This window comes from Phyllobates terribilis, unplaced genomic scaffold, assembly GCF_046119375.1.
Source record: "Phyllobates terribilis strain yellow unplaced genomic scaffold, ASM4611937v1 Scaffold_223__1_contigs__length_3252167, whole genome shotgun sequence".
NCBI lineage: Eukaryota > Metazoa > Chordata > Amphibia > Anura > Dendrobatidae > Phyllobates > Phyllobates terribilis.
Genome location: NW_027362983.1, coordinates 2,448,218 through 2,467,066, shown reverse-complemented (window position 1 = coordinate 2,467,066; position 18,849 = coordinate 2,448,218). Strand labels below are relative to the sequence as shown.

General features: G+C 44.7%; 14 non-coding genes across 14 annotated transcripts; all 14 read left to right on the top strand.

Annotated features, from left to right (window-relative positions):
* Nucleotides 1-1,108: 1,108 nt before the first annotated feature.
* Nucleotides 1,109-1,299, top strand: LOC141214872 (U2 spliceosomal RNA). The gene has a single exon (XR_012284063.1). It is a non-coding gene; the product is annotated as a U2 spliceosomal RNA (small nuclear RNA).
* Nucleotides 1,300-2,414: 1,115 nt separating this feature from the next.
* LOC141214860 (U2 spliceosomal RNA) lies at nucleotides 2,415-2,605 on the top strand. The gene has a single exon (XR_012284052.1). It is a non-coding gene; the product is annotated as a U2 spliceosomal RNA (small nuclear RNA).
* A 1,115-nt stretch (nucleotides 2,606-3,720) lies between these two features.
* On the top strand, nucleotides 3,721-3,911 carry LOC141214849 (U2 spliceosomal RNA). Its single transcript, XR_012284041.1, has one exon. It is a non-coding gene; the product is annotated as a U2 spliceosomal RNA (small nuclear RNA).
* Nucleotides 3,912-5,026: 1,115 nt separating this feature from the next.
* LOC141214837 (U2 spliceosomal RNA) lies at nucleotides 5,027-5,217 on the top strand. Its single transcript, XR_012284030.1, has one exon. It is a non-coding gene; the product is annotated as a U2 spliceosomal RNA (small nuclear RNA).
* Nucleotides 5,218-6,332: 1,115 nt separating this feature from the next.
* Nucleotides 6,333-6,523, top strand: LOC141214857 (U2 spliceosomal RNA). Its single transcript, XR_012284049.1, has one exon. It is a non-coding gene; the product is annotated as a U2 spliceosomal RNA (small nuclear RNA).
* A 1,115-nt stretch (nucleotides 6,524-7,638) lies between these two features.
* Nucleotides 7,639-7,829, top strand: LOC141214825 (U2 spliceosomal RNA). The gene has a single exon (XR_012284018.1). It is a non-coding gene; the product is annotated as a U2 spliceosomal RNA (small nuclear RNA).
* Nucleotides 7,830-8,947: 1,118 nt separating this feature from the next.
* LOC141214856 (U2 spliceosomal RNA) lies at nucleotides 8,948-9,138 on the top strand. The gene has a single exon (XR_012284048.1). It is a non-coding gene; the product is annotated as a U2 spliceosomal RNA (small nuclear RNA).
* A 1,115-nt stretch (nucleotides 9,139-10,253) lies between these two features.
* Nucleotides 10,254-10,444, top strand: LOC141214814 (U2 spliceosomal RNA). The gene has a single exon (XR_012284007.1). It is a non-coding gene; the product is annotated as a U2 spliceosomal RNA (small nuclear RNA).
* A 1,115-nt stretch (nucleotides 10,445-11,559) lies between these two features.
* LOC141214802 (U2 spliceosomal RNA) lies at nucleotides 11,560-11,750 on the top strand. The gene has a single exon (XR_012283996.1). It is a non-coding gene; the product is annotated as a U2 spliceosomal RNA (small nuclear RNA).
* A 1,118-nt stretch (nucleotides 11,751-12,868) lies between these two features.
* Nucleotides 12,869-13,059, top strand: LOC141214791 (U2 spliceosomal RNA). Its single transcript, XR_012283985.1, has one exon. It is a non-coding gene; the product is annotated as a U2 spliceosomal RNA (small nuclear RNA).
* A 1,109-nt stretch (nucleotides 13,060-14,168) lies between these two features.
* LOC141214780 (U2 spliceosomal RNA) lies at nucleotides 14,169-14,359 on the top strand. Its single transcript, XR_012283974.1, has one exon. It is a non-coding gene; the product is annotated as a U2 spliceosomal RNA (small nuclear RNA).
* Nucleotides 14,360-15,477: 1,118 nt separating this feature from the next.
* Nucleotides 15,478-15,668, top strand: LOC141214768 (U2 spliceosomal RNA). Its single transcript, XR_012283963.1, has one exon. It is a non-coding gene; the product is annotated as a U2 spliceosomal RNA (small nuclear RNA).
* Nucleotides 15,669-16,786: 1,118 nt separating this feature from the next.
* LOC141214757 (U2 spliceosomal RNA) lies at nucleotides 16,787-16,977 on the top strand. Its single transcript, XR_012283952.1, has one exon. It is a non-coding gene; the product is annotated as a U2 spliceosomal RNA (small nuclear RNA).
* A 1,109-nt stretch (nucleotides 16,978-18,086) lies between these two features.
* Nucleotides 18,087-18,277, top strand: LOC141214745 (U2 spliceosomal RNA). Its single transcript, XR_012283941.1, has one exon. It is a non-coding gene; the product is annotated as a U2 spliceosomal RNA (small nuclear RNA).
* The last annotated feature ends 572 nt before the right edge of the window (nucleotides 18,278-18,849 follow it).

The following is an 18,849-nucleotide window of genomic DNA, read 5'->3' as shown; positions in this document are numbered from 1 at the left end:
GCAGTTTCTAAAATCAGAAAGAATTGAATTCAATGTTTTTTGTTCATTTTGCTTGTTTGTCGGATTTTGGGATGGACTCTTTGGCTTTGCTTTTCTTCTCCTCATTGGATTTTTCATGTTCAAAGTTGCAGAAGCCAGATTACAAGCTCATTTTGGTTCAACTTCAGCAACTGTGCATTGCATTGCCATGTAATGTGATGCAATGCTATCTTTCTAGCTCTCCCTTTTTACTTCCTTTTGGATAAACAGACATATTAGGCAAGCATTTTGGAGCTTTCACCTAAATAACTACAGGTGGTGAGATAAGCTGCACAATATAATTGACCTTTCAGTATATTGTTGCACACACACCATCTATTTAGCAAATGCCCTTGTTATCAACAGCAGCCTTTTAAACTCACCTGAGCTAACAGGTATGTGCGCTGGTTACTCTGCTGCGCTTAAAATTTCTTTTTTGGTTTGCTACAATGCCTTTTCTGAAACGTTGTCTCCTTCTGCTGGAACACTGACTTCTTTCATTTAATGCCTGCAGACTATAAAAGAGAACCCAACCCAAAAAGTTTGGTTGATTAGTCTGTGGCATTCTGTTAAACTGTTGCTTATGGCGGTCTCTGTGAGCTTCTCAGCGACATTCAGCCAGCCAGGTATCCTGCCTGCAGTAGATGGAATGTGGCAATGGAACGCTGGCTGCGCGTGTCATAATAGGCTCTGAGCCTTTATATACCTGTGCACAGCAGCAGCCACCTTCAGTCTGCTGCTGGACAGCCAGCAGCAGCAGCAGCAGGAGAGGTATGTAATCAGGAGCCCTCCTGCTAAGGGTAGACAGCTGCTCGTTCCACCCCACCCCCCGCCTTAATTGGTTCTCCTCCCTTCCAACGGTGTTGAGGCGGGTGGGAACAGCAGGGGGTGAAGGTGCTGTGTTTAAAGAGGTGGAGTTATGCAGATCTAAAACGCGTGGATTGCAGCAGCAGCAAGCCGAAAAGTGCAGGCATGTAAGGGATCTAGAGGTTGACAACATGTCTTCTTAACGGGAGTCCAGGAGCTCATCTCCACAAATGGACTTTTCAGGATCCTTGGGTGGCTCCGTAGTTTGAAACCAATTCTGGTTATCGCTTCTCGGCCTTTTGGCTAAGATCAAGTGTAGTATCTGTTCTTATCAGTTTAATATCTGATACGTCCCCTATCTGGGGACCATATATTAAATGGATTTTTAGAACAGGGAGATGGAAAAAGAGCTTGCTCTGTCCACTCCACGCATTGACCTGGTATTGCAGTATCTCCAGGACCGGTGCACCCCTTCTTTAATGCAGTTTCTAAAATCAGAAAGAATTGAATTCAATGTTTTTTGTTCATTTTGCTTGTTTGTCGGATTTTGGAATGGACTCTTTGGCTTTGCTTTTCTTCTCCTCATTGGATTTTTCATGTTCAAAGTTGCAGAAGCCAGATTACAAGCTCATTTTGGTTCAACTTCAGCAACTGTGCATTGCATTGCCATGTAATGTGATGCAATGCTATCTTTCTAGCTCTCCCTTTTTACTTCCTTTTGGATAAACAGACATATTAGGCAAGCATTTTGGAGCTTTCACCTAAATAACTACAGGTGGTGAGATAAGCTGCACAATATAATTGACCTTTCAGTATATTGTTGCACACACACCATCTATTTAGCAAATGCCCTTGTTATCAACAGCAGCCTTTTAAACTCACCTGAGCTAACAGGTATGTGCGCTGGTTACTCTGCTGCGCTTAAAATTTCTTTTTTGGTTTGCTACAATGCCTTTTCTGAAACGTTGTCTCCTTCTGCTGGAACACTGACTTCTTTCATTTAATGCCTGCAGACTATAAAAGAGAACCCAACCCAAAAAGTTTGGTTGATTAGTCTGTGGCATTCTGTTAAACTGTTGCTTATGGCGGTCTCTGTGAGCTTCTCAGCGACATTCAGCCAGCCAGGTATCCTGCCTGCAGTAGATGGAATGTGGCAATGGAACGCTGGCTGCGCGTGTCATAATAGGCTCTGAGCCTTTATATACCTGTGCACAGCAGCAGCCACCTTCAGTCTGCTGCTGGACAGCCAGCAGCAGCAGCAGCAGGAGAGGTATGTAATCAGGAGCCCTCCTGCTAAGGGTAGACAGCTGCTCGTTCCACCCCACCCCCCGCCTTAATTGGTTCTCCTCCCTTCCAACGGTGTTGAGGCGGGTGGGAACAGCAGGGGGTGAAGGTGCTGTGTTTAAAGAGGTGGAGTTATGCAGATCTAAAACGCGTGGATTGCAGCAGCAGCAAGCCGAAAAGTGCAGGCATGTAAGGGATCTAGAGGTTGACAACATGTCTTCTTAACGGGAGTCCAGGAGCTCATCTCCACAAATGGACTTTTCAGGATCCTTGGGTGGCTCCGTAGTTTGAAACCAATTCTGGTTATCGCTTCTCGGCCTTTTGGCTAAGATCAAGTGTAGTATCTGTTCTTATCAGTTTAATATCTGATACGTCCCCTATCTGGGGACCATATATTAAATGGATTTTTAGAACAGGGAGATGGAAAAAGAGCTTGCTCTGTCCACTCCACGCATTGACCTGGTATTGCAGTATCTCCAGGACCGGTGCACCCCTTCTTTAATGCAGTTTCTAAAATCAGAAAGAATTGAATTCAATGTTTTTTGTTCATTTTGCTTGTTTGTCGGATTTTGGGATGGACTCTTTGGCTTTGCTTTTCTTCTCCTCATTGGATTTTTCATGTTCAAAGTTGCAGAAGCCAGATTACAAGCTCATTTTGGTTCAACTTCAGCAACTGTGCATTGCATTGCCATGTAATGTGATGCAATGCTATCTTTCTAGCTCTCCCTTTTTACTTCCTTTTGGATAAACAGACATATTAGGCAAGCATTTTGGAGCTTTCACCTAAATAACTACAGGTGGTGAGATAAGCTGCACAATATAATTGACCTTTCAGTATATTGTTGCACACACACCATCTATTTAGCAAATGCCCTTGTTATCAACAGCAGCCTTTTAAACTCACCTGAGCTAACAGGTATGTGCGCTGGTTACTCTGCTGCGCTTAAAATTTCTTTTTTGGTTTGCTACAATGCCTTTTCTGAAACGTTGTCTCCTTCTGCTGGAACACTGACTTCTTTCATTTAATGCCTGCAGACTATAAAAGAGAACCCAACCCAAAAAGTTTGGTTGATTAGTCTGTGGCATTCTGTTAAACTGTTGCTTATGGCGGTCTCTGTGAGCTTCTCAGCGACATTCAGCCAGCCAGGTATCCTGCCTGCAGTAGATGGAATGTGGCAATGGAACGCTGGCTGCGCGTGTCATAATAGGCTCTGAGCCTTTATATACCTGTGCACAGCAGCAGCCACCTTCAGTCTGCTGCTGGACAGCCAGCAGCAGCAGCAGCAGGAGAGGTATGTAATCAGGAGCCCTCCTGCTAAGGGTAGACAGCTGCTCGTTCCACCCCACCCCCCGCCTTAATTGGTTCTCCTCCCTTCCAACGGTGTTGAGGCGGGTGGGAACAGCAGGGGGTGAAGGTGCTGTGTTTAAAGAGGTGGAGTTATGCAGATCTAAAACGCGTGGATTGCAGCAGCAGCAAGCCGAAAAGTGCAGGCATGTAAGGGATCTAGAGGTTGACAACATGTCTTCTTAACGGGAGTCCAGGAGCTCATCTCCACAAATGGACTTTTCAGGATCCTTGGGTGGCTCCGTAGTTTGAAACCAATTCTGGTTATCGCTTCTCGGCCTTTTGGCTAAGATCAAGTGTAGTATCTGTTCTTATCAGTTTAATATCTGATACGTCCCCTATCTGGGGACCATATATTAAATGGATTTTTAGAACAGGGAGATGGAAAAAGAGCTTGCTCTGTCCACTCCACGCATTGACCTGGTATTGCAGTATCTCCAGGACCGGTGCACCCCTTCTTTAATGCAGTTTCTAAAATCAGAAAGAATTGAATTCAATGTTTTTTGTTCATTTTGCTTGTTTGTCGGATTTTGGGATGGACTCTTTGGCTTTGCTTTTCTTCTCCTCATTGGATTTTTCATGTTCAAAGTTGCAGAAGCCAGATTACAAGCTCATTTTGGTTCAACTTCAGCAACTGTGCATTGCATTGCCATGTAATGTGATGCAATGCTATCTTTCTAGCTCTCCCTTTTTACTTCCTTTTGGATAAACAGACATATTAGGCAAGCATTTTGGAGCTTTCACCTAAATAACTACAGGTGGTGAGATAAGCTGCACAATATAATTGACCTTTCAGTATATTGTTGCACACACACCATCTATTTAGCAAATGCCCTTGTTATCAACAGCAGCCTTTTAAACTCACCTGAGCTAACAGGTATGTGCGCTGGTTACTCTGCTGCGCTTAAAATTTCTTTTTTGGTTTGCTACAATGCCTTTTCTGAAATGTTGTCTCCTTCTGCTGGAACACTGACTTCTTTCATTTAATGCCTGCAGACTATAAAAGAGAACCCAACCCAAAAAGTTTGGTTGATTAGTCTGTGGCATTCTGTTAAACTGTTGCTTATGGCGGTCTCTGTGAGCTTCTCAGCGACATTCAGCCAGCCAGGTATCCTGCCTGCAGTAGATGGAATGTGGCAATGGAACGCTGGCTGCGCGTGTCATAATAGGCTCTGAGCCTTTATATACCTGTGCACAGCAGCAGCCACCTTCAGTCTGCTGCTGGACAGCCAGCAGCAGCAGCAGCAGGAGAGGTATGTAATCAGGAGCCCTCCTGCTAAGGGTAGACAGCTGCTCGTTCCACCCCACCCCCCGCCTTAATTGGTTCTCCTCCCTTCCAACGGTGTTGAGGCGGGTGGGAACAGCAGGGGGTGAAGGTGCTGTGTTTAAAGAGGTGGAGTTATGCAGATCTAAAACGCGTGGATTGCAGCAGCAGCAAGCCGAAAAGTGCAGGCATGTAAGGGATCTAGAGGTTGACAACATGTCTTCTTAACGGGAGTCCAGGAGCTCATCTCCACAAATGGACTTTTCAGGATCCTTGGGTGGCTCCGTAGTTTGAAACCAATTCTGGTTATCGCTTCTCGGCCTTTTGGCTAAGATCAAGTGTAGTATCTGTTCTTATCAGTTTAATATCTGATACGTCCCCTATCTGGGGACCATATATTAAATGGATTTTTAGAACAGGGAGATGGAAAAAGAGCTTGCTCTGTCCACTCCACGCATTGACCTGGTATTGCAGTATCTCCAGGACCGGTGCACCCCTTCTTTAATGCAGTTTCTAAAATCAGAAAGAATTGAATTCAATGTTTTTTGTTCATTTTGCTTGTTTGTCGGATTTTGGGATGGACTCTTTGGCTTTGCTTTTCTTCTCCTCATTGGATTTTTCATGTTCAAAGTTGCAGAAGCCAGATTACAAGCTCATTTTGGTTCAACTTCAGCAACTGTGCATTGCATTGCCATGTAATGTGATGCAATGCTATCTTTCTAGCTCTCCCTTTTTACTTCCTTTTGGATAAACAGACATATTAGGCAAGCATTTTGGAGCTTTCACCTAAATAACTACAGGTGGTGAGATAAGCTGCACAATATAATTGACCTTTCAGTATATTGTTGCACACACACCATCTATTTAGCAAATGCCCTTGTTATCAACAGCAGCCTTTTAAACTCACCTGAGCTAAAAGGTATGTGCGCTGGTTACTCTGCTGCGCTTAAAATTTCTTTTTTGGTTTGCTACAATGCCTTTTCTGAAACGTTGTCTCCTTCTGCTGGAACACTGACTTCTTTCATTTAATGCCTGCAGACTATAAAAGAGAACCCAACCCAAAAAGTTTGGTTGATTAGTCTGTGGCATTCTGTTAAACTGTTGCTTATGGCGGTCTCTGTGAGCTTCTCAGCGACATTCAGCCAGCCAGGTATCCTGCCTGCAGTAGATGGAATGTGGCAATGGAACGCTGGCTGCGCGTGTCATAATAGGCTCTGAGCCTTTATATACCTGTGCACAGCAGCAGCCACCTTCAGTCTGCTGCTGGACAGCCAGCAGCAGCAGCAGCAGGAGAGGTATGTAATCAGGAGCCCTCCTGCTAAGGGTAGACAGCTGCTCGTTCCACCCCACCCCCCGCCTTAATTGGTTCTCCTCCCTTCCAACGGTGTTGAGGCGGGTGGGAACAGCAGGGGGTGAAGGTGCTGTGTTTAAAGAGGTGGAGTTATGCAGATCTAAAGCACGTGGATTGCAGCAGCAGCAAGCCGAAAAGTGCAGGCATGTAAGGGATCTAGAGGTTGACAACATGTCTTCTTAACGGGAGTCCAGGAGCTCATCTCCACAAATGGACTTTTCAGGATCCTTGGGTGGCTCCGTAGTTTGAAACCAATTCTGGTTATCGCTTCTCGGCCTTTTGGCTAAGATCAAGTGTAGTATCTGTTCTTATCAGTTTAATATCTGATACGTCCCCTATCTGGGGACCATATATTAAATGGATTTTTACAACAGGGAGATGGAAAAAGAGCTTGCTCTGTCCACTCCACGCATTGACCTGGTATTGCAGTATCTCCAGGACCGGTGCACCCCTTCTTTAATGCAGTTTCTAAAATCAGAAAGAATTGAATTCAATGTTTTTTGTTCATTTTGCTTGTTTGTCGGATTTTGGGATGGACTCTTTGGCTTTGCTTTTCTTCTCCTCATTGGATTTTTCATGTTCAAAGTTGCAGAAGCCAGATTACAAGCTCATTTTGGTTCAACTTCAGCAACTGTGCATTGCATTGCCATGTAATGTGATGCAATGCTATCTTTCTAGCTCTCCCTTTTTACTTCCTTTTGGATAAACAGACATATTAGGCAAGCATTTTGGAGCTTTCACCTAAATAACTACAGGTGGTGAGATAAGCTGCACAATATAATTGACCTTTCAGTATATTGTTGCACACACACCATCTATTTAGCAAATGCCCTTGTTATCAACAGCAGCCTTTTAAACTCACCTGAGCTAACAGGTATGTGCGCTGGTTACTCTGCTGCGCTTAAAATTTCTTTTTTGGTTTGCTACAATGCCTTTTCTGAAACGTTGTCTCCTTCTGCTGGAACACTGACTTCTTTCATTTAATGCCTGCAGACTATAAAAGAGAACCCAACCCAAAAAGTTTGGTTGATTAGTCTGTGGCATTCTGTTAAACTGTTGCTTATGGCGGTCTCTGTGAGCTTCTCAGCGACATTCAGCCAGCCAGGTATCCTGCCTGCAGTAGATGGAATGTGGCAATGGAACGCTGGCTGCGCGTGTCATAATAGGCTCTGAGCCTTTATATACCTGTGCACAGCAGCAGCCACCTTCAGTCTGCTGCTGGACAGCCAGCAGCAGCAGCAGCAGGAGAGGTATGTAATCAGGAGCCCTCCTGCTAAGGGTAGACAGCTGCTCGTTCCACCCCACCCCCCGCCTTAATTGGTTCTCCTCCCTTCCAACGGTGTTGAGGCGGGTGGGAACAGCAGGGGGTGAAGGTGCTGTGTTTAAAGAGGTGGAGTTATGCAGATCTAAAACGCGTGGATTGCAGCAGCAGCAAGCCGAAAAGTGCAGGCATGTAAGGGATCTAGAGGTTGACAACATGTCTTCTTAACGGGAGTCCAGGAGCTCATCTCCACAAATGGACTTTTCAGGATCCTTGGGTGGCTCCGTAGTTTGAAACCAATTCTGGTTATCGCTTCTCGGCCTTTTGGCTAAGATCAAGTGTAGTATCTGTTCTTATCAGTTTAATATCTGATACGTCCCCTATCTGGGGACCATATATTAAATGGATTTTTAGAACAGGGAGATGGAAAAAGAGCTTGCTCTGTCCACTCCACGCATTGACCTGGTATTGCAGTATCTCCAGGACCGGTGCACCCCTTCTTTAATGCAGTTTCTAAAATCAGAAAGAATTGAATTCAATGTTTTTTGTTCATTTTGCTTGTTTGTCGGATTTTGGGATGGACTCTTTGGCTTTGCTTTTCTTCTCCTCATTGGATTTTTCATGTTCAAAGTTGCAGAAGCCAGATTACAAGCTCATTTTGGTTCAACTTCAGCAACTGTGCATTGCATTGCCATGTAATGTGATGCAATGCTATCTTTCTAGCTCTCCCTTTTTACTTCCTTTTGGATAAACAGACATATTAGGCAAGCATTTTGGAGCTTTCACCTAAATAACTACAGGTGGTGAGATAAGCTGCACAATATAATTGACCTTTCAGTATATTGTTGCACACACACCATCTATTTAGCAAATGCCCTTGTTATCAACAGCAGCCTTTTAAACTCACCTGAGCTAACAGGTATGTGCGCTGGTTACTCTGCTGCGCTTAAAATTTATTTTTTGGTTTGCTACAATGCCTTTTCTGAAACGTTGTCTCCTTCTGCTGGAACACTGACTTCTTTCATTTAATGCCTGCAGACTATAAAAGAGAACCCAACCCAAAAAGTTTGGTTGATTAGTCTGTGGCATTCTGTTAAACTGTTGCTTATGGCGGTCTCTGTGAGCTTCTCAGCGACATTCAGCCAGCCAGGTATCCTGCCTGCAGTAGATGGAATGTGGCAATGGAACGCTGGCTGCGCGTGTCATAATAGGCTCTGAGCCTTTATATACCTGTGCACAGCAGCAGCCACCTTCAGTCTGCTGCTGGACAGCCAGCAGCAGCAGCAGCAGCAGGAGAGGTATGTAATCAGGAGCCCTCCTGCTAAGGGTAGACAGCTGCTCGTTCCACCCCACCCCCCGCCTTAATTGGTTCTCCTCCCTTCCAACGGTGTTGAGGCGGGTGGGAACAGCAGGGGGTGAAGGTGCTGTGTTTAAAGAGGTGGAGTTATGCAGATCTAAAACGCGTGGATTGCAGCAGCAGCAAGCCGAAAAGTGCAGGCATGTAAGGGATCTAGAGGTTGACAACATGTCTTCTTAACGGGAGTCCAGGAGCTCATCTCCACAAATGGACTTTTCAGGATCCTTGGGTGGCTCCGTAGTTTGAAACCAATTCTGGTTATCGCTTCTCGGCCTTTTGGCTAAGATCAAGTGTAGTATCTGTTCTTATCAGTTTAATATCTGATACGTCCCCTATCTGGGGACCATATATTAAATGGATTTTTACAACAGGGAGATGGAAAAAGAGCTTGCTCTGTCCACTCCACGCATTGACCTGGTATTGCAGTATCTCCAGGACCGGTGCACCCCTTCTTTAATGCAGTTTCTAAAATCAGAAAGAATTGAATTCAATGTTTTTTGTTCATTTTGCTTGTTTGTCGGATTTTGGGATGGACTCTTTGGCTTTGCTTTTCTTCTCCTCATTGGATTTTTCATGTTCAAAGTTGCAGAAGCCAGATTACAAGCTCATTTTGGTTCAACTTCAGCAACTGTGCATTGCATTGCCATGTAATGTGATGCAATGCTATCTTTCTAGCTCTCCCTTTTTACTTCCTTTTGGATAAACAGACATATTAGGCAAGCATTTTGGAGCTTTCACCTAAATAACTACAGGTGGTGAGATAAGCTGCACAATATAATTGACCTTTCAGTATATTGTTGCACACACACCATCTATTTAGCAAATGCCCTTGTTATCAACAGCAGCCTTTTAAACTCACCTGAGCTAACAGGTATGTGCGCTGGTTACTCTGCTGCGCTTAAAATTTCTTTTTTGGTTTGCTACAATGCCTTTTCTGAAACGTTGTCTCCTTCTGCTGGAACACTGACTTCTTTCATTTAATGCCTGCAGACTATAAAAGAGAACCCAACCCAAAAGGTTTGGTTGATTAGTCTGTGGCATTCTGTTAAACTGTTGCTTATGGCGGTCTCTGTGAGCTTCTCAGCGACATTCAGCCAGCCAGGTATCCTGCCTGCAGTAGATGGAATGTGGCAATGGAACGCTGGCTGCGTGTGTCATAATAGGCTCTGAGCCTTTATATACCTGTGCACAGCAGCAGCCACCTTCAGTCTGCTGCTGGACAGCCAGCAGCAGCAGCAGCAGGAGAGATATGTAATCAGGAGCCCTCCTGCTAAGGGTAGACAGCTGCTCGTTCCACCCCACCCCCCGCCTTAATTGGTTCTCCTCCCTTCCAACGGTGTTGAGGCGGGTGGGAACAGCAGGGGGTGAAGGTGCTGTGTTTAAAGAGGTGGAGTTATGCAGATCTAAAACGCGTGGATTGCAGCAGCAGCAAGCCGAAAAGTGCAGGCATGTAAGGGATCTAGAGGTTGACAACATGTCTTCTTAACGGGAGTCCAGGAGCTCATCTCCACAAATGGACTTTTCAGGATCCTTGGGTGGCTCCGTAGTTTGAAACCAATTCTGGTTATCGCTTCTCGGCCTTTTGGCTAAGATCAAGTGTAGTATCTGTTCTTATCAGTTTAATATCTGATACGTCCCCTATCTGGGGACCATATATTAAATGGATTTTTAGAACAGGGAGATGGAAAAAGAGCTTGCTCTGTCCACTCCACGCATTGACCTGGTATTGCAGTATCTCCAGGACCGGTGCACCCCTTCTTTAATGCAGTTTCTAAAATCAGAAAGAATTGAATTCAATGTTTTTTGTTCATTTTGCTTGTTTGTCGGATTTTGGGATGGACTCTTTGGCTTTGCTTTTCTTCTCCTCATTGGTTTTTTCATGTTCAAAGTTGCAGAAGCCAGATTACAAGCTCATTTTGGTTCAACTTCAGCAACTGTGCATTGCATTGCCATGTAATGTGATGCAATGCTATCTTTCTAGCTCTCCCTTTTTACTTCCTTTTGGATAAACAGACATATTAGGCAAGCATTTTGGAGCTTTCACCTAAATAACTACAGGTGGTGAGATAAGCTGCACAATATAATTGAACTTTCAGTATATTGTTGCACACACACCATCTATTTAGCAAATGCCCTTGTTATCAACAGCAGCCTTTTAAACTCACCTGAGCTAACAGGTATGTGCGCTGGTTACTCTGCTGCGCTTAAAATTTCTTTTTTGGTTTGCTACAATGCCTTTTCTGAAACGTTGTCTCCTTCTGCTGGAACACTGACTTCTTTCATTTAATGCCTGCAGACTATAAAAGAGAACCCAACCCAAAAAGTTTGGTTGATTAGTCTGTGGCATTCTGTTAAACTGTTGCTTATGGTGGTCTCTGTGAGCTTCTCAGCGACATTCAGCCAGCCAGGTATCCTGCCTGCAGTAGATGGAATGTGGCAATGGAACGCTGGCTGCGCGTGTCATAATAGGCTCTGAGCCTTTATATACCTGTGCACAGCAGCAGCCACCTTCAGTCTGCTGCTGGACAGCCAGCAGCAGCAGCAGCAGGAGAGGTATGTAATCAGGAGCCCTCCTGCTAAGGGTAGACAGCTGCTCGTTCCACCCCACCCCCCGCCTTAATTGGTTCTCCTCCCTTCCAACGGTGTTGAGGCGGGTGGGAACAGCACGGGGTGAAGGTGCTGTGTTTAAAGAGGTGGAGTTATGCAGATCTAAAACGCGTGGATTGCAGCAGCAGCAAGCCGAAAAGTGCAGGCATGTAAGGGATCTAGAGGTTGACAACATGTCTTCTTAACGGGAGTCCAGGAGCTCATCTCCACAAATGGACTTTTCAGGATCCTTGGGTGGCTCCGTAGTTTGAAACCAATTCTGGTTATCGCTTCTCGGCCTTTTGGCTAAGATCAAGTGTAGTATCTGTTCTTATCAGTTTAATATCTGATACGTCCCCTATCTGGGGACCATATATTAAATGGATTTTTAGAACAGGGAGATGGAAAAAGAGCTTGCTCTGTCCACTCCACGCATTGACCTGGTATTGCAGTATCTCCAGGACCGGTGCACCCCTTCTTTAATGCAGTTTCTAAAATCAGAAAGAATTGAATTCAATGTTTTTTGTTCATTTTGCTTGTTTGTCGGATTTTGGGATGGACTCTTTGGCTTTGCTTTTCTTCTCCTCATTGGATTTTTCATGTTCAAAGTTGCAGAAGCCAGATTACAAGCTCATTTTGGTTCAACTTCAGCAACTGTGCATTGCATTGCCATGTAATGTGATGCAATGCTATCTTTCTAGCTCTCCCTTTTTACTTCCTTTTGGATAAACAGACATATTAGGCAAGCATTTTGGAGCTTTCACCTAAATAACTACAGGTGGTGAGATAAGCTGCACAATATAATTGACCTTTCAGTATATTGTTGCACACACACCATCTATTTAGCAAATGCCCTTGTTATCAACAGCAGCCTTTTAAACTCACCTGAGCTAACAGGTATGTGCGCTGGTTACTCTGCTGCGCTTAAAATTTCTTTTTTGGTTTGCTACAATGCCTTTTCTGAAACGTTGTCTCCTTCTGCTGGAACACTGACTTCTTTCATTTAATGCCTGCAGACTATAAAAGAGAACCCAACCCAAAAAGTTTGGTTGATTAGTCTGTGGCATTCTGTTAAACTGTTGCTTATGGCGGTCTCTGTGAGCTTCTCAGCGACATTCAGCCAGCCAGGTATCCTGCCTGCAGTAGATGGAATGTGGCAATGGAACGCTGGCTGCGCGTGTCATAATAGGCTCTGAGCCTTTATATACCTGTGCACAGCAGCAGCCACCTTCAGTCTGCTGCTGGACAGCCAGCAGCAGCAGCAGCAGCAGGAGAGGTATGTAATCAGGAGCCCTCCTGCTAAGGGTAGACAGCTGCTCGTTCCACCCCACCCCCCGCCTTAATTGGTTCTCCTCCCTTCCAACGGTGTTGAGGCGGGTGGGAACAGCAGGGGGTGAAGGTGCTGTGTTTAAAGAGGTGGAGTTATGCAGATCTAAAACGCGTGGATTGCAGCAGCAGCAAGCCGAAAAGTGCAGGCATGTAAGGGATCTAGAGGTTGACAACATGTCTTCTTAACGGGAGTCCAGGAGCTCATCTCCACAAATGGACTTTTCAGGATCCTTGGGTGGCTCCGTAGTTTGAAACCAATTCTGGTTATCGCTTCTCGGCCTTTTGGCTAAGATCAAGTGTAGTATCTGTTCTTATCAGTTTAATATCTGATACGTCCCCTATCTGGGGACCATATATTAAATGGATTTTTAGAACAGGGAGATGGAAAAAGAGCTTGCTCTGTCCACTCCACGCATTGACCTGGTATTGCAGTATCTCCAGGACCGGTGCACCCCTTCTTTAATGCAGTTTCTAAAATCAGAAAGAATTGAATTCAATGTTTTTTGTTCATTTTGCTTGTTTGTCGGATTTTGGGATGGACTCTTTGGCTTTGCTTTTCTTCTCCTCATTGGATTTTTCATGTTCAAAGTTGCAGAAGCCAGATTACAAGCTCATTTTGGTTCAACTTCAGCAACTGTGCATTGCATTGCCATGTAATGTGATGCAATGCTATCTTTCTAGCTCTCCCTTTTTACTTCCTTTTGGATAAACAGACATATTAGGCAAGCATTTTGGAGCTTTCACCTAAATAACTACAGGTGGTGAGATAAGCTGCACAATATAATTGACCTTTCAGTATATTGTTGCACACACACCATCTATTTAGCAAATGCCCTTGTTATCAACAGCAGCCTTTTAAACTCACCTGAGCTAACAGGTATGTGCGCTGGTTACTCTGCTGCGCTTAAAATTTCTTTTTTGGTTTGCTACAATGCCTTTTCTGAAACGTTGTCTCCTTCTGCTGGAACACTGACTTCTTTCATTTAATGCCTGCAGACTATAAAAGAGAACCCAACCCAAAAAGTTTGGTTGATTAGTCTGTGGCATTCTGTTAAACTGTTGCTTATGGCGGTCTCTGTGAGCTTCTCAGCGACATTCAGCCAGCCAGGTATCCTGCCTGCAGTAGATGGAATGTGGCAATGGAACGCTGGCTGCGCGTGTCATAATAGGCTCTGAGCCTTTATATACCTGTGCACAGCAGCAGCCACCTTCAGTCTGCTGCTGGACAGCCAGCAGCAGCAGGAGAGGTATGTAATCAGGAGCCCTCCTGCTAAGGGTAGACAGCTGCTCGTTCCACCCCACCCCCCGCCTTAATTGGTTCTCCTCCCTTCCAACGGTGTTGAGGCGGGTGGGAACAGCAGGGGGTGAAGGTGCTGTGTTTAAAGAGGTGGAGTTATGCATATCTAAAACGCGTGGATTGCAGCAGCAGCAAGCCGAAAAGTGCAGGCATGTAAGGGATCTAGAGGTTGACAACATGTCTTCTTAACGGGAGTCCAGGAGCTCATCTCCACAAATGGACTTTTCAGGATCCTTGGGTGGCTCCGTAGTTTGAAACCAATTCTGGTTATCGCTTCTCGGCCTTTTGGCTAAGATCAAGTGTAGTATCTGTTCTTATCAGTTTAATATCTGATACGTCCCCTATCTGGGGACCATATATTAAATGGATTTTTAGAACAGGGAGATGGAAAAAGAGCTTGCTCTGTCCACTCCACGCATTGACCTGGTATTGCAGTATCTCCAGGACCGGTGCACCCCTTCTTTAATGCAGTTTCTAAAATCAGAAAGAATTGAATTCAATGTTTTTTGTTCATTTTGCTTGTTTGTCGGATTTTGGGATGGACTCTTTGGCTTTGCTTTTCTTCTCCTCATTGGATTTTTCATGTTCAAAGTTGCAGAAGCCAGATTACAAGCTCATTTTGGTTCAACTTCAGCAACTGTGCATTGCATTGCCATGTAATGTGATGCAATGCTATCTTTCTAGCTCTCCCTTTTTACTTCCTTTTGGATAAACAGACATATTAGGCAAGCATTTTGGAGCTTTCACCTAAATAACTACAGGTGGTGAGATAAGCTGCACAATATAATTGACCTTTCAGTATATTGTTGCACACACACCATCTATTTAGCAAATGCCCTTGTTATCAACAGCAGCCTTTTAAACTCACCTGAGCTAACAGGTATGTGCGCTGGTTACTCTGCTGCGCTTAAAATTTCTTTTTTGGTTTGCTACAATGCCTTTTCTGAAACGTTGTCTCCTTCTGCTGGAACACTGACTTCTTTCATTTAATGCCTGCAGACTATAAAAGAGAACCCAACCCAAAAAGTTTGGTTGATTAGTCTGTGGCATTCTGTTAAACTGTTGCTTATGGCGGTCTCTGTGAGCTTCTCAGCGACATTCAGCCAGCCAGGTATCCTGCCTGCAGTAGATGGAATGTGGCAATGGAACGCTGGCTGCGCGTGTCATAATAGGCTCTGAGCCTTTATATACCTGTGCACAGCAGCAGCCACCTTCAGTCTGCTGCTGGACAGCCAGCAGCAGCAGCAGCAGCAGGAGAGGTATGTAATCAGGAGCCCTCCTGCTAAGGGTAGACAGCTGCTCGTTCCACCCCACCCCCCGCCTTAATTGGTTCTCCTCCCTTCCAACGGTGTTGAGGCGGGTGGGAACAGCAGGGGGTGAAGGTGCTGTGTTTAAAGAGGTGGAGTTATGCAGATCTAAAACGCGTGGATTGCAGCAGCAGCAAGCCGAAAAGTGCAGGCATGTAAGGGATCTAGAGGTTGACAACATGTCTTCTTAACGGGAGTCCAGGAGCTCATCTCCACAAATGGACTTTTCAGGATCCTTGGGTGGCTCCGTAGTTTGAAACCAATTCTGGTTATCGCTTCTCGGCCTTTTGGCTAAGATCAAGTGTAGTATCTGTTCTTATCAGTTTAATATCTGATACGTCCCCTATCTGGGGACCATATATTAAATGGATTTTTAGAACAGGGAGATGGAAAAAGAGCTTGCTCTGTCCACTCCACGCATTGACCTGGTATTGCAGTATCTCCAGGACCGGTGCACCCCTTCTTTAATGCAGTTTCTAAAATCAGAAAGAATTGAATTCAATGTTTTTTGTTCATTTTGCTTGTTTGTCGGATTTTGGGATGGACTCTTTGGCTTTGCTTTTCTTCTCCTCATTGGATTTTTCATGTTCAAAGTTGCAGAAGCCAGATTACAAGCTCATTTTGGTTCAACTTCAGCAACTGTGCATTGCATTGCCATGTAATGTGATGCAATGCTATCTTTCTAGCTCTCCCTTTTTACTTCCTTTTGGATAAACAGACATATTAGGCAAGCATTTTGGAGCTTTCACCTAAATAACTACAGGTGGTGAGATAAGCTGCACAATATAATTGACCTTTCAGTATATTGTTGCACACACACCATCTATTTAGCAAATGCCCTTGTTATCAACAGCAGCCTTTTAAACTCACCTGAGCTAACAGGTATGTGCGCTGGTTACTCTGCTGCGCTTAAAATTTCTTTTTTGGTTTGCTACAATGCCTTTTCTGAAACGTTGTCTCCTTCTGCTGGAACACTGACTTCTTTCATTTAATGCCTGCAGACTATAAAAGAGAACCCAACCCAAAAAGTTTGGTTGATTAGTCTGTGGCATTCTGTTAAACTGTTGCTTATGGCGGTCTCTGTGAGCTTCTCAGCGACATTCAGCCAGCCAGGTATCCTGCCTGCAGTAGATGGAATGTGGCAATGGAACGCTGGCTGCGCGTGTCATAATAGGCTCTGAGCCTTTATATACCTGTGCACAGCAGCAGCCACCTTCAGTCTGCTGCTGGACAGCCAGCAGCAGCAGCAGCAGCAGGAGAGGTATGTAATCAGGAGCCCTCCTGCTAAGGGTAGACAGCTGCTCGTTCCACCCCACCCCCCGCCTTAATTGGTTCTCCTCCCTTCCAACGGTGTTGAGGCGGGTGGGAACAGCAGGGGGTGAAGGTGCTGTGTTTAAAGAGGTGGAGTTATGCAGATCTAAAACGCGTGGATTGCAGCAACAGCAAGCCGAAAAGTGCAGGCATGTAAGGGATCTAGAGGTTGACAACATGTCTTCTTAACGGGAGTCCAGGAGCTCATCTCCACAAATGGACTTTTCAGGATCCTTGGGTGGCTCCGTAGTTTGAAACCAATTCTGGTTATCGCTTCTCGGCCTTTTGGCTAAGATCAAGTGTAGTATCTGTTCTTATCAGTTTAATATCTGATACGTCCCCTATCTGGGGACCATATATTAAATGGATTTTTAGAACAGGGAGATGGAAAAAGAGCTTGCTCTGTCCACTCCACGCATTGACCTGGTATTGCAGTATCTCCAGGACCGGTGCACCCCTTCTTTAATGCAGTTTCTAAAATCAGAAAGAATTGAATTCAATGTTTTTTGTTCATTTTGCTTGTTTGTCGGATTTTGGGATGGACTCTTTGGCTTTGCTTTTCTTCTCCTCATTGGATTTTTCATGTTCAAAGTTGCAGAAGCCAGATTACAAGCTCATTTTGGTTCAACTTCAGCAACTGTGCATTGCATTGCCATGTAATGTGATGCAATGCTATCTTTCTAGCTCTCCCTTTTTACTTCCTTTTGGATAAACAGACATATTAGGCAAGCATTTTGGAGCTTTCACCTAAATAACTACAGGTGGTGAGATAAGCTGCACAATATAATTGACCTTTCAGTATATTGTTGCACACACACCATCTATTTAGCAAATGCCCTTGTTATCAACAGCAGCCTTTTAAACTCACCTGAGCTAACAGGTATGTGCGCTGGTTACTCTGCTGCGCTTAAAATTTCTTTTTTGGTTTGCTACAATGCCTTTTCTGAAACGTTGTCTCCTTCTGCTGGAACACTGACTTCTTTCATTTAATGCCTGCAGACTATAAAAGAGAACCCAACCCAAAAAGTTTGGTTGATTAGTCTGTGGCATTCTGTTAAACTGTTGCTTATGGCGGTCTCTGTGAGCTTCTCAGCGACATTCAGCCAGCCAGGTATCCTGCCTGCAGTAGATGGAATGTGGCAATGGAACGCTGGCTGCGCGTGTCATAATAGGCTCTGAGCCTTTATATACCTGTGCACAGCAGCAGCCACCTTCAGTCTGCTGCTGGACAGCCAGCAGCAGCAGGAGAGGTATGTAATCAGGAGCCCTCCTGCTAAGGGTAGACAGCTGCTCGTTCCACCCCACCCCCCGCCTTAATTGGTTCTCCTCCCTTCCAACGGTGTTGAGGCGGGTGGGAACAGCAGGGGGTGAAGGTGCTGTGTTTAAAGAGGTGGAGTTATGCAGATCTAAAACGCGTGGATTGCAGCAGCAGCAAGCCGAAAAGTGCAGGCATGTAAGGGATCTAGAGGTTGACAACATGTCTTCTTAACGGGAGTCCAGGAGCTCATCTCCACAAATGGACTTTTCAGGATCCTTGGGTGGCTCCGTAGTTTGAAACCAATTCTGGTTATCGCTTCTCGGCCTTTTGGCTAAGATCAAGTGTAGTATCTGTTCTTATCAGTTTAATATCTGATACGTCCCCTATCTGGGGACCATATATTAAATGGATTTTTAGAACAGGGAGATGGAAAAAGAGCTTGCTCTGTCCACTCCACGCATTGACCTGGTATTGCAGTATCTCCAGGACCGGTGCACCCCTTCTTTAATGCAGTTTCTAAAATCAGAAAGAATTGAATTCAATGTTTTTTGTTCATTTTGCTTGTTTGTCGGATTTTGGGATGGACTCTTTGGCTTTGCTTTTCTTCTCCTCATTGGATTTTTCATGTTCAAAGTTGCAGAAGCCAGATTACAAGCTCATTTTGGTTCAACTTCAGCAACTGTGCATTGCATTGCCATGTAATGTGATGCAATGCTATCTTTCTAGCTCTCCCTTTTTACTTCCTTTTGGATAAACAGACATATTAGGCAAGCATTTTGGAGCTTTCACCTAAATAACTACAGGTGGTGAGATAAGCTGCACAATATAATTGACCTTTCAGTATATTGTTGCACACACACCATCTATTTAGCAAATGCCCTTGTTATCAACAGCAGCCTTTTAAACTCACCTGAGCTAACAGGTATGTGCGCTGGTTACTCTGCTGCGCTTAAAATTTCTTTTTTGGTTTGCTACAATGCCTTTTCTGAAACGTTGTCTCCTTCTGCTGGAACACTGACTTCTTTCATTTAATGCCTGCAGACTATAAAAGAGAACCCAACCCAAAAAGTTTGG